Source organism: Lolium rigidum, unplaced genomic scaffold (genome assembly GCF_022539505.1).
Source record: "Lolium rigidum isolate FL_2022 unplaced genomic scaffold, APGP_CSIRO_Lrig_0.1 contig_50155_1, whole genome shotgun sequence".
Taxonomy (NCBI): domain Eukaryota; kingdom Viridiplantae; phylum Streptophyta; class Magnoliopsida; order Poales; family Poaceae; genus Lolium; species Lolium rigidum.
The window spans coordinates 167-12,766 of NW_025900782.1; the positions used below are offsets into that span (position 1 = coordinate 167).

Consider the following 12,600-nt stretch of genomic DNA (forward strand, 5'->3'; position numbering starts at 1 on the left):
TGGCTATCTTCGTCTTCTGGAAAAATAGGATTTTCAGTATAATTCCCGTCAGTTGTTGATCTTCCGAAATATTGCATTCTAACGGTGCTTTTTCCAGCAGAATCCTGACTCCGGTGCGCGATTCTCCGATAATCATGAAACATGCAAAATAGATGAAATAACATAAGTATCATCTCTAAATATGAAATATATCAATGAATAACAGTAAATTATGATATAAAATAGTGATGCAAAATGGACGTATCAATATTTAACAAAGGTGTAACAGTTGATGGCGTCCCCAGAAATATGGTTACCGCTCAACAAAATCTTATAAGAAATAAGATACATAAGCGACATATTCATTACCACAATAGTTTTTTAGGCTACTTTCCCATGAGCTATGTATTGCAAAGACAAGGGATGAAATTTTTAAAGGTAGCACGCAAGCAATTTACTTGGAATGGCAGAAAAATACCACATAGTAGGTAGTTATGGTGGACACAAATGGCATAAGTTTTGACTCAAGGTTTTGGATGCACGAGCTCCCTCTCAGTACAAGGCTTTGGCTAGCAAGGTTGTTTGAAGCAAACACAAGTATGAACCGGTACAACAAAACTTACATAAGAACATATTGCAAGCATTATAAGACTCTACACTATCTTCCTTGTTGTTCAAACACTTTTACCAGAAAATATCTAGACTTTAGAGAGACCAATCATGCAAACCAAATTTCAACAAGCTCTGCAGTAATTCTCCACTAATAGGTTTAATCTACATGATGCAAGAGCTTAAACATGATCTATTTCAGAGCTCAAAACAATTTCCAAGTATCAAATTATTCAAGACCGTATACCAATTACCACATGAAGCATTTTCTGTTTCCAACCAAATAGCAATGAATGAAGCGGCTTTCAACCTTCGTCATGAACATTAAAAGTAAAACTAAGAACACCAGTGTTCAATATGAAATAGCGGAGCGTGTCTTTCTCCCATACAAGGAATGCTAGGATCCGAATTTATTCAAATACAAACAAAAATAAAAACATACAGACGCTCCTAGTAAAGCACATAAAATGTGACAGAATAAAAATATAGTTTCACTAGAGGAGACCTGATAAGTTGTTGATGAAGAAGGGGATGCCTTGGGCATCCCCAAGCTTAGATGCTTGAGTTTTCTTGAAATATGCAGGGATGAACCACGGGGGCATCCCCAAGCTTAGACTTTTCACTCTTCTTGATCGTATTATATCATCCTCCTCTCTTGATCCTTGAAAACTTCCTCCACACCAAACTCAAAACAATCTCATTAGAGGGTTAGTGCATAATCAAAAATTCACATGTTCAGAGAGGACACAATCATTCCTAACACTTATGGATATTACCCAAGGCTACTGAAATTTAATGGTGCAAAGAAATCCACTCAAACACAGTAAAGGAGGCAATGTGAAATAAAAGGCAGAATTTGTCAAAACAGAACAGTCCGTAAAGACGATTTTTTGCGAGGCACTTAACATGCTCAGATGAAGAAGCTAAAATTGAATGAAAGTTGCGTACATATCTGAGGATTACTCATGAATTTTCCCAGATTTTTTAGAGTTTCCTACAGAGAGTTCTACGGAAATTCGTGACAGCTAGAAATATGTTTCTGCGCAGAAATCCAAATCTAGTATCAACCTTACTATCAAAGACTTTACTTGGCACAACAATGCAATAAAGTAAAGATACAAATGTATTGCTACAGTAGTAACAAGCACCTTGACTCAAATATAAAACAAAAATTGCAGAAATAAAATAATGGGTTATCTCCCATAAGCGCTTTTCTTTAACGCCTTTCAGCTAGGCGGAGAAAGTGTAAATCAAGTAACATCAAGAGAAGAAGCATCAACATCATAATTTGTTCTAATAATAGAATCAAAGGGTAACTTCATTATCTTTCTAGGGAAGTGTTCCATACCTTTCTTAAGAGGGAATTGATACTTAATATTTCCTTCTTTCATATCAATAATAGCACCAACAGTTCGAAGAAAGGGTCTTCCCAAAATAATAGGACAAGATGCATTGCATTCAATATCCAAGACAACAAAATCAACGGGGACAAGGTTATTGTTAACCATAATGTGAACATTATCAATCCTCCCCAAAGGTTTCTTTATAGAATTATCAGCAAGATTAATATCCAAATAACAATATTTCAATGGTGGCAAGTCAAGCATATCATAGAGTTTCTTAGGCATAACAGAAATACTTGCACCAAGATCACATAAAGCATTACAATCAAAATCATTGACCTTCATTTTAATGATGGGCTCCCAACCATCTTCCAACTTCCTAGGAATAGAAGTTTCAAGTTTTAATTTCTCTTCTCTAGCTTTTATGAGAGCATTTGTAATATGTTTTGTAAAGGCCAAGTTTATAGCACTAGCATTAGGACTTCTAGCAAGTTTTTGCAAGAACTTAATAACTTCAGAGATATGACAATTATCAAAATCAAAACCATTATGATCTAAAGCAATGGGATCATTGTCCCCAATACTCGGAAAAATTTCAGCACTTTTATCACAAACAGTTTCAGCAGTTTCAGGCAATTTTGCATGCTTTGTATTAGAAGTAGAAACATTGCCAACACCAATTATTTTACCATTGATAGTAGGAGGTTTAGCAACATGTGAAGCATCAACATTACTAGTGGTGGTAATAGTCCAAACTTTAGCTATATTATTCTCTTTAGCAAGTTTTTCTTCTCTTTCCCACCTAGCATGCAATTCAGCCATTATTCTAATATTGTCATTAATTCGAACTTGGATAGCGTTTGCTGTAGTAAGAATTTTGTTATCATTATCCTCAGGTTTAGCAGCCATTTTATTAATTAAAGAAGCTTGTGACTCAGACATGTATGAAATTCGGTTTTCAGCATTTGAAAGCTTAGTTTGCAAACCAGAAATTTCCATATTCAAATTCTCAAGTTGATTCCCTATATTTTTCAACAAGGCAGATTGTTCATTCATAGTTTTAGTAAACAATAGATTTTGCTCATATTGTGATTGCATAAAGCTCTTAGTAGCTCTTTCAATTTCCAGCATCTTTTCCTCACTAGGCAAAATAGATCTACCATAAGAATTACCATAAGAATTACCACTATTAGAAGGATATGGCCTATAGTTGTTGTTACCAAAATTATTCCTATAAGCATTGTTGTTGAAATTATTATTTTTAATGAAGTTCACATCAACATGTTCTTCTTGAGCAACCAATGAAGCTAAAGGAACATTATTAGGATCAACATGAGATCTACCATTAACAAGCATAGACATAATAACATCAATCTTATCACTCAAGGAGGAGGTTTCTTCAACAGAATTTACCTTCTTACCTTGGGGAGTCCTTTCAGTGTGCCATTCAGAGTAGTTGATCATCATATCATCAAGAAGCTTTGTTGCGGCACCCAAAGTGATGGACATAAAAGTACCTCCAGCAGCTGAATCCAATAGGTTCCTTGAAGAAAAATTTAATCCTGCATAAAAGGTTTGGATGATCATCCAAGTAGTTAGTCCATGGGTAGGGCAATTCTTTACCAAAGATTTCATTCTTTCCCATGCTTGGGCAACATGTTCATTATCCAATTGCTTAAAATTCATAATGCTACTTCTCAAAGATATAATTTTAGCAGGAGGATAATATCTTCCAATGAAAGCATCTTTACATTTAGTCCATGAATCAATACTATTCTTAGGCAAAGATAGCAACCAATCTTTAGCTCTTCCTCTTAAGGAGAAAGGAAACAATTTCAGTTTTATAATGTCCCCATCTACATCCTTATACTTTTGCATTTCACAAAGTTCAACAAAATTATTAAGATGGGCAGCATCATCATCAGTACTAACACCAGAAAATTGCTCTCTCATAACAAGATTTAGTAAAACAGGTTTAATTTCATAAAATTCTGCTGTAGTGGCAGGTGGAGCAATAGGTGTGCATATGAAATCATTATTATTTGTGCTAGTGAAGTCACACAACTTAGTGTTCTCAGGGGTACTCATTTTAACAATAATAAAAATAAACTAAGCAAATCTGAATTAAATAAAGTAAAACAAGTAACTAATTTTTTTGTGTGTTTTTGATATAAGGAAAGCAAACAAAACAGAAAATAAAATAAAGTAAAGCAAGACAATAAACAAAGTAAAGAGATTGGATGTGAGAGACTCCCCTTGCAGCGTGTCTTGATCTCCCCGGCAACGGCGCTTGATGACGCGTGAAGCACACGTCCGTTGGGAACCCCAAGAGGAAGGTGTGATGCGTACAGCAGCAAGTTTCCCTCAGTAAGAAACCAAGGTTTATCGAACCAGTAGGAGATGAAGGCCACGTGAAGATTGTTGGTGAAGGAGTGTAGTGCGGCGCAACACCAGGGATTCCGACGCCAACGTGGAACCTGCACAACACAATCAAAATACTTTGCCCCAACTTAACAATGAGGTTGTCAATCTCACCGGCTTGCTGTAAACAAAGGATTAAACGTATGGTGTGGAGAATGATGTTTGTTTGCAAAGAACAATGAGAGAACAATGATTGCAGTAGATTGTATTTCAGATGTAAAAGAATGGACCGGGGTCCACAGTTCACTAGTGGTGTCACTCCAATAAGATAAATAGCATGTTGGGTGAACAAATTACAGTTGGGCAATTGACAAATAAAGAGGGCATAACAATGCACATACATATCATGATGACTACTATGAGATTTACTTAGGGTATTACGACAAAGAACATAGACCGCTATCCAGCATGCATCTATGCCTAAAAAGTCCACCTTCGGGTTAGCATCCGCACCCCTTCCAGTATTAAGTTGCAAACAACAGACAATTGTATTAAGTACTGTGCATAATGTAAAAAATACAAATATCCTTAGACAAAGCATTGATGTTTTATCCCTAGTGGCAACAGCACATCCATAACCTTAGAACTTTCTCATCATCTGTCCCAGATTCAATGGAGGCATGAACCCACTATCGAGCATAAATACTCCCTCTTGGAGTCACAAGTATCAACTTGGCCAGAGCCTCCACTAGCAACGGAGAGCATGCAAGATCATAAACAACACATATATGATAGATCGATAATCAACTTGACATAGTATTCCATATACATCGGATCCCAACAAACACAACATGTAGCATTACAATAAGATGATCTTGATCATGATAGGCAGCTCACAAGATCTAAACATGATAGCACAAGAGGAGAAGACAACCATCTAGCTACTGCTATGTACCCATAGTCTGGAGGCGGGCATGGTGATGTAGAGCCCTCCGGTGATGATTCCCCTCTCCGGCAGGGTGCCGGAGACGATCTTCAGAACCTCCCGAGATGAGGTTGACGACGGCGGCGTCTCAGTATGTTTTATTGTATCGTGGCTCTCGGTACTAGGGTTTTCGCGATGGAGAGATTACATAGGCGAAGGGGCAGAGTCGGGGGACGCTCGAGGGGCCCACCCCATAGGGCGACGCGACCAGGGGTGGGGCCGCGCCCCCCTAGGGTGTGGCCGCCTCGTCGCCCCTCTTCGTCTCCTCTTCGGACTTCTGGAAGGCTCCGTGGAAAATAAGACCGTGGGCTTTTATTTCATCCAATTCCGAGAATATTTCCTGTGTAGGATTTCTGAAACCAAAAACAGCGAAAAACGAGAGCTGGTGCTTCGGCATCTTGTTAATAGGTTAGTGCCGGAAAATGCATCAAAATGATATAAAGTGTATATAAAACATGTGAGTATTGTCATAAAACTAGCATGGAACATAAGAAATTATAGATACGTTTGAGACGTATCAATCATCTTCGTGAAATATTAAGCCTTGAAAAATCTCAGGTTAATTTGACTTCGTTTAGGTCCCTGAAAGATAAAAGTACACATAACAGGGAATTCATGTTCTGCAGAGTTATAACCAAAATATGGGGAATCATTGATAAATCCCCATAAATCAATATAAAACATGATTATACATCATATAATATGCAATTACGTGGGACTATGTATTGATAAACTACAAAGTTCATGTATGCATTTTACATGCATCAACAGCGGACGAGGTGACTGAACTGGTGGCCAACAAAGATGCCGCTCGACAGTAGACTTCCCTAGCCGGTGCATTGGAGGAGAAGACGCTGCCCGCACAGAGTGGAGATGGAGGCCCAGCATGTGGCTAGGGACCGGCAGGACGCCAAGAACGCCGAGATGCAAGGGATGTGTGGCGGCAACGAGGGCTAAGTTAGCTTCGGCTGTGAGGTCGGTGGCGTGGAGGTCGGCGACCACCAAGGCAGCGAGGGCCAAGCCAGCTACGCGAAGGGTGGGGCGGGCCCAATTTAATTTGGTTTAGATTAATATTAATGATGTTTAAAATGCAATGAAAACGTATCCTAATTATGCTTTATGATAAAATAAAATGTGCCCTCACTAAATTGTGGGCCACCGACGGTCGCGTGCCTAGTCCGTGCTGGCGCAAACCTAGCTAACCCAAATTTGGTGGGTCTTCCCTGAATGGACGCATCCACGGGGCACGGCCATTGAGCCTCGATTATCAGTCGTGGCAGACACCGACGGACGTCTAACGTCTGGATGCGGGGCATTTGGAGTTAGCCTTAGGTGCATATTATAATGTTGTGTTTGGTTGATGAATCAATTAGAATGGAGAGAACTACTTATGGTTGGATGGTTAGAAGATTAGTGACACCGCCGACCCATCAGTGATAAAACTCTTATTTGATACTTTGGTATCTCATAAAGGCCAAATATTCTTCAGTGGAAGATGATGTTCGCGTCAATAACGAGATTCCTATGGTGACTTCGTCAATCTCAAAATCCACTTGACCAGTTTCTTGGATTCAATCTCTCGGAGATGCTCGTATGGATATAATGTGTGTGTTAATAGGGATGAGTGTATGCACCTTTTGTGAGCGTTTGTACTATGTTTTCGCAAAAAAATTAAATCAAGTAGAATGGAATGTGATGGTCCCGTTTTGGTTCCATGTTTGAATGAAAGGTTAGGTGCAACCAATATGACTAAATGTACCCCTTTTGTGCAATGGTGAGATTTCTTGTAGCATATGCTTGTTCAACAATCTCGTTTGCTTCATTTAAGCATCTAATTGTTGTTAATGGTGTAAAATATTTATTTCAAGCACCTAACTAAAGTTTCACATCAATAAGAAGATACTTCGCAAGGTTTAGTTCCTAATATATTGTACATACTTCATACAACTTGATGCAAATTCAATGGAATTGCAAATGCTTGTGCACGTTTTGATATATTCCTTTTAAGGTGTTTGTTTTGTCACTCTAGCTTTTCAGTGAGAAAAACAGACAAAAAACACAGAAGGGAGCGAAGTTGTTTCAGAGTAACTTAACATAAAAAAATATGAAGATAACAATTACGTACTCAGGTGTTCAATGGCGAATCAAGGCCCAAGTATGCTTTATGTACACACACTACAATGCTTATATCAAATGAACATCTCCCATAAAACATATTGCATTATCATAAACCATGATGTGATTTAGCATTTCTAGTAAGTGTTTTATCTTATTTGTACTACTAAGTAAATGATTTATGCAAGCCCATAAAACTAAATCCAACCATAATGTTTGGATGGCCAACATAAAACCACATCAAGGTATTCTCCAAGAGGTAGATCATTCATTGATTGAGCTAGAACATTCTGGTCCATAGACGTACACTTGTGGTGACTTTGTTAATCCAAAATTTTCACAAGTACAATTCTAAATAGATAATGTATGCATGTGATCAGTGCGTTTACACTATACTTGTCGTTCTAAAGATAACACCAAATTCCTTTGCCGTTAATCCATCATGTTCAAAATTCCACGAGTACAATCTTGAATAGGTGCCATATTTATATACATGAGAGCGTGCATGTACGTATACGTCTATGCTGTACTTTTGTGTTCTCAACATAGTACCAAATTCCTTTAACGTTAGTTCATTGGGTGTTGTTTTGTTCTTCAATGGTTTTTCTCCAACATTGTTACGAAACATCGAGATGAAAAGTTCAAGGTTCTTTTCTTGTTCCTACTTATTTTGTTGCCGATCCTATTTGTGATCAGTGGTTACCTAGAGATCATTTATATAAAAGAAGTTCTTTGTATGGTTATGATGTACTTCATCGCTCGCCTGCATTGTGGTCGGATGTGTTTCCTAATGCACTCTACTAGATGGACCCAGCGCGCTTTGCGGCGCCGTCCTCTTGTAATAGCGTTTAGGTTTTGCAGCATACTATTTTTCTGTTGTGTATATGTTGTCTGTTTTGGTTGGCTGGGGTCTGGACTTGGCCATAAGTGGAAGCACCAGTTCTAATTAGCTAGAGTGGCATGTATATTTATCATGGACCTGAAAATTATTGTGTGCAGTTTGTTGCAGGCAATCTATCCAAAATGTGTGAGCAAGATAAATAGAAGAAACAGTGCCTAGCGTGGCCTCATTTGGAATGAGAGATGCGAAATAGTCCACGGAGGTATTGTGAGACCGGTGATCGACCGAGTAATCAACCCAGTGAAAACGGTGTACAATGTGTTGGTTCCATCAACTGTAGGATAATATCTTCCTTTAATCTGCAACGGGTCCGTGAAAATTCACCAGCTTGATGCCTAAATCACTTTTTACATAATAAAAATCGTTGTTCTGCCTAATTTATAGTACTACCTCTGACCCGCATTACTTGATGCGGAGCAGAGACAAAGCAAGGCAAATTAACTTCATAGTTTGCGGCAAGTAATTGGGGCCGGAGGGAGTAACATAATATTTAACTTATATTATGATCCAAACATTCAGAACTCAATATGGCCAAACCAGAAAGGGTCCTCTTCCAAGTCAAACTATAAGAGATATGTACTTCCAATCCTGAAACTGACAGAAAAAATAGCCAGAGCATAATTCAATACAAACTCAATAACAGTTGTGTATCAAGATAACTTTTTTAACAGAAATCGAAGCAGTTAGTCCTGACTTTAGCATAGCAACAACCTTTGCTGTCTGGTCTTGGCACCGGAAGACGTTTGGCTGGAACCTTTCATCAGGAAGATGTACGGGAAAAAACTGTAACTGACATAGCTAATCTAGAAGTAAAACCTCAAAAGGCTAGATATAATTTCACTGAAAGGAGGATATGGCCAGCAGTTGAACAACTACGCTTCAGTTCCATAAGGGTATTTTTAATAAGGTAAGAAAAGCCCTAGAGTGATGGCTGAAATTGTTCAACATTTATGTTGGCGAGCTTCTCTTTTTTATTTCTCAGGTAATTCATGTCAAATAAATTCACATTTTGCACGGAGAAGAAGACATTTTGTATTTGTTCTTTATCCAAGAACATGGAATGTAAAGGAGGCAGCATAGTACATTTTTTCACATTAAGATAGTTACACTATCTGAAAAAAGAATGCAGACTTTGAATAACAAAACGATTTGTTGCAAGAATATAGCTAATAACTCTATTGGGATTTTGAATATTGCTTTATGCCTTACAATTGGGCTCTCCCAGAGTAGTTCCCCTAATATCAAAATCTGCATGACTCTTTCTTTTGTGTTGTAAATTGAATAATTGCAACATTTTTTTAATCAACTATGTTATTTCATAATGGTGCTAATGTATGATTCTCGTCGCCTTACTAACTTTGACCACCAAGTTATAAAAATGCATTTAACTATAGATAACATTTGTGTACCTTTTAAAAGTACAAAATGGTTATTGTTGGTCTAGTTTAGCTAAAAAGATCAACTTAGTTGAGTATTTTGCAGTGTAAAGTTCTAAAATAATCATCCCCGACACGACTCGCAACTAAAACAACTCAAATTATGTACCTTTCATACATGCGTAACACTTCAAATGGAATATGGGACTATTTTTTTCTGAACGACTATGCAATTACAACATGCAAATCATCTTTATACCATTCTTGTAGCTAGTGACTTGTTTTCACTAATGTTTTCCTAACAAGCACCTGATGCAAAATTCCTTTAATATCACAGGAAAAACATTATTTATTCTTTCTAGCCTTTAGCTCTGCCAGCACATCACAGTTATGAGTTAGATTTAGATTTGTTTATAACTGAATTAGGAAAACGATTTAGATTTGTCCTAATTCAGTTATAAACAAATCTAAATCGTTTGTGCACACACATGTATGACTCTATGTATTCTTTTCAGATGAACATATCGTCAAGCAATTATAAGAAACATCTCTACATCGACAATTGCAAATTTAATCTGTTCTCACCTTGGCAGCAGTTGAAATGGAAGTCAAGAAAGGGGGAGGAGCTGCCTGCATCGGTGAGGAATTGGTGCGACAAAGGAGCCGGGGACTGGGTGGCTGGCTTTCAACTCCTCCAGCTGACATGAGAGGGGGCCGATAGTGTCCTGGTGCATCAAATTTAGGAGCAATTCTACCTTTTGATGGAAATAATAAAAGGCAACATAGCAGAACTTTTTTATAAGAAAGAGAGAGTAGGGAGAATAGTAACTATCAGACTCATACGGGTGCTTGAAAATCAGTTAAACCCGACTACAGAATTTTGATGGGTAAACCACATAAAAATAACCATTAAACTTCCTCAAACCAGCATACAGTGAGTAGTAATTCAGAGTTCAAAGGACAAAAAAGTAGCATTACTTATTGGATTGTTACAGCGTCTGAGCAGAGTTAATTGAAGATTTGTTCATATCCATAGCTTCATTGGTGAGCACATCACACAAGACAACCTATATAGCCAATAACATGACCAAACCAAATTTTGGCAGACCTGTAACCAACTTATGAGGAGAAAAATAATGAGGGAGACATATGCTTTGAGCTAACAGGCTCAGGAAAGGCATCAGGAAGATCCTTGCCTCAGTTCAAGTTGTTTCCTGGAACAACAGTGCACCATATTTCAGAACAAAAGTAAGACTGCTTGAAGTATCATGTAGAAGAAGCAATGAATTATCCATGTAGCGACTGGTATGCCCTGATACAGTTACTATTCATAACCATGGTTAGCTAGAATAAACTGAATGATGGGTACTTAATTAAACTCGATTCAGCCTAGTACAATTCAAGAAGTCAGTAAAAGTTTCTCAGTGAAAACACATATAGCTAATGAGAGTACAATATTCTTAACTGAACCCTTTGAGAGTTAGTCATGAAGCATGTGGACCTCAAGGTTTAATTTGCAAGTTACAACAGGTATTTAGTCAATCCTATAGTCAAAGTTTCATACAAACAATGCAGGGTAAGCCCTATTCTTCATTGAAAATATTTTTACCTGATACTGGTATTAGTTTATGGAGATATACACCGAAATACATGGACATGGGGGATATTCTGATCCTTGTAATCACCAGGCATGTAATGTAGGAGAAAATGTAGGTTCCGTATTAGTATAGTTTAGTAGTGCTGCAGTTTATTCATGGGTATAGTACTTCACCTTAGGTTCAGGCACAAAACTTGGCAAATCATGTGTTCACCTTGTGATATGAGTCGGCAGAGGGAAGCAACAAAAAAATATACCATTTATATGCCCTTTTGTACCTAAAACACCAGTATAGAATAGTTTTATTAAATTTAGAACTATGAACATAAGTATAACACGTCACTTTTTCCAATAAAATACCAACTCAACCTTTGATATTCAGGAGAAAAATATATGATTTGTCCAAATATACCTTTAGCTGCTTGCTGATCTGGACTCCAATGCAAAGTTGTCTTGCTTGCCGGCATAAGTAACTCTCACAGCAAGAAACAAACAGTGAGAGTGGCCTTAAATATTAGCAGAAGCCTTACAAATTATATAGCAGTAGATCCTGAAAAATAACAGCATCCAATCTCTGCATTTGCTAGGCAAAACCTAATCGTTAAGAGAACCATTAGCAGGAAAGTGACATGGTAACTTATTGTGAGCGATGGTGATGGCATAATTTTAGGCAAAATGAACTATTTGACCATACCTGAAACATTATATGTGGCAGGAAAAGTTCTAAGCAGCTGTTGTCAGCACTAACCATTCACCACAAAATTCAAATGAAGCTTTAGAAAATAATCAAGTGCTTACATAAGCCAGAAGCCTTTTATTCTACAATTCTGGAAGAGACCTCCTTTTGTTCTGTTTTTCCCACTTCTAGGAGACACAATGGAAACACTACATTCAGACAAAAATCCAAATTGTAACACCAATGAGTAGGTATCCAAGCAGCTAGAAGAACTGTTAGTATAGGCAATACCAACATTTAAATTCCAATATAAAAATTGTAGTCGTCCCTAATTACAACATCATAAGAGATGAAAGGAACTCAGTGTGTCCTGCCCAAGTACTACTCTCAGAAGCAACTGGAGCACGGATAACTCTTAAGAGTTTTTTCAAAGAAAGGCATGACCCATAAAGGATATCTTGCTTTGCCGTGCTGGCTAATTCTGATCGGCCCAATATCATTTCCACAAGCCTATAATTCTCACATTGTATCAGCGACTCCTAGTCACAAGCAATCTAACACCTAGGATTATAAGTCTAGTTTAAAAACAGAACGAAATTCACCTGCAAATAAAATTCATAAGAAAATCAAATATTATGTGTAGAAACATGTTATAAAG

General features: G+C 37.6%; 1 long non-coding RNA gene across 1 annotated transcript; it reads right to left on the reverse strand.

The window, feature by feature from the left end:
• Window positions 1–10,561: 10,561 nt before the first annotated feature.
• On the reverse strand, window positions 10,562–12,062 carry LOC124681633. The gene is made up of 4 exons (XR_006995977.1): window positions 11,961–12,062; window positions 11,679–11,816; window positions 11,279–11,343; window positions 10,562–10,883 (listed from the first exon to the last, which is right to left on the reverse strand). It is a non-coding gene; the product is annotated as an uncharacterized LOC124681633 (long non-coding RNA).
• Between the last annotated feature and the right edge of the window lie 538 nt (window positions 12,063–12,600).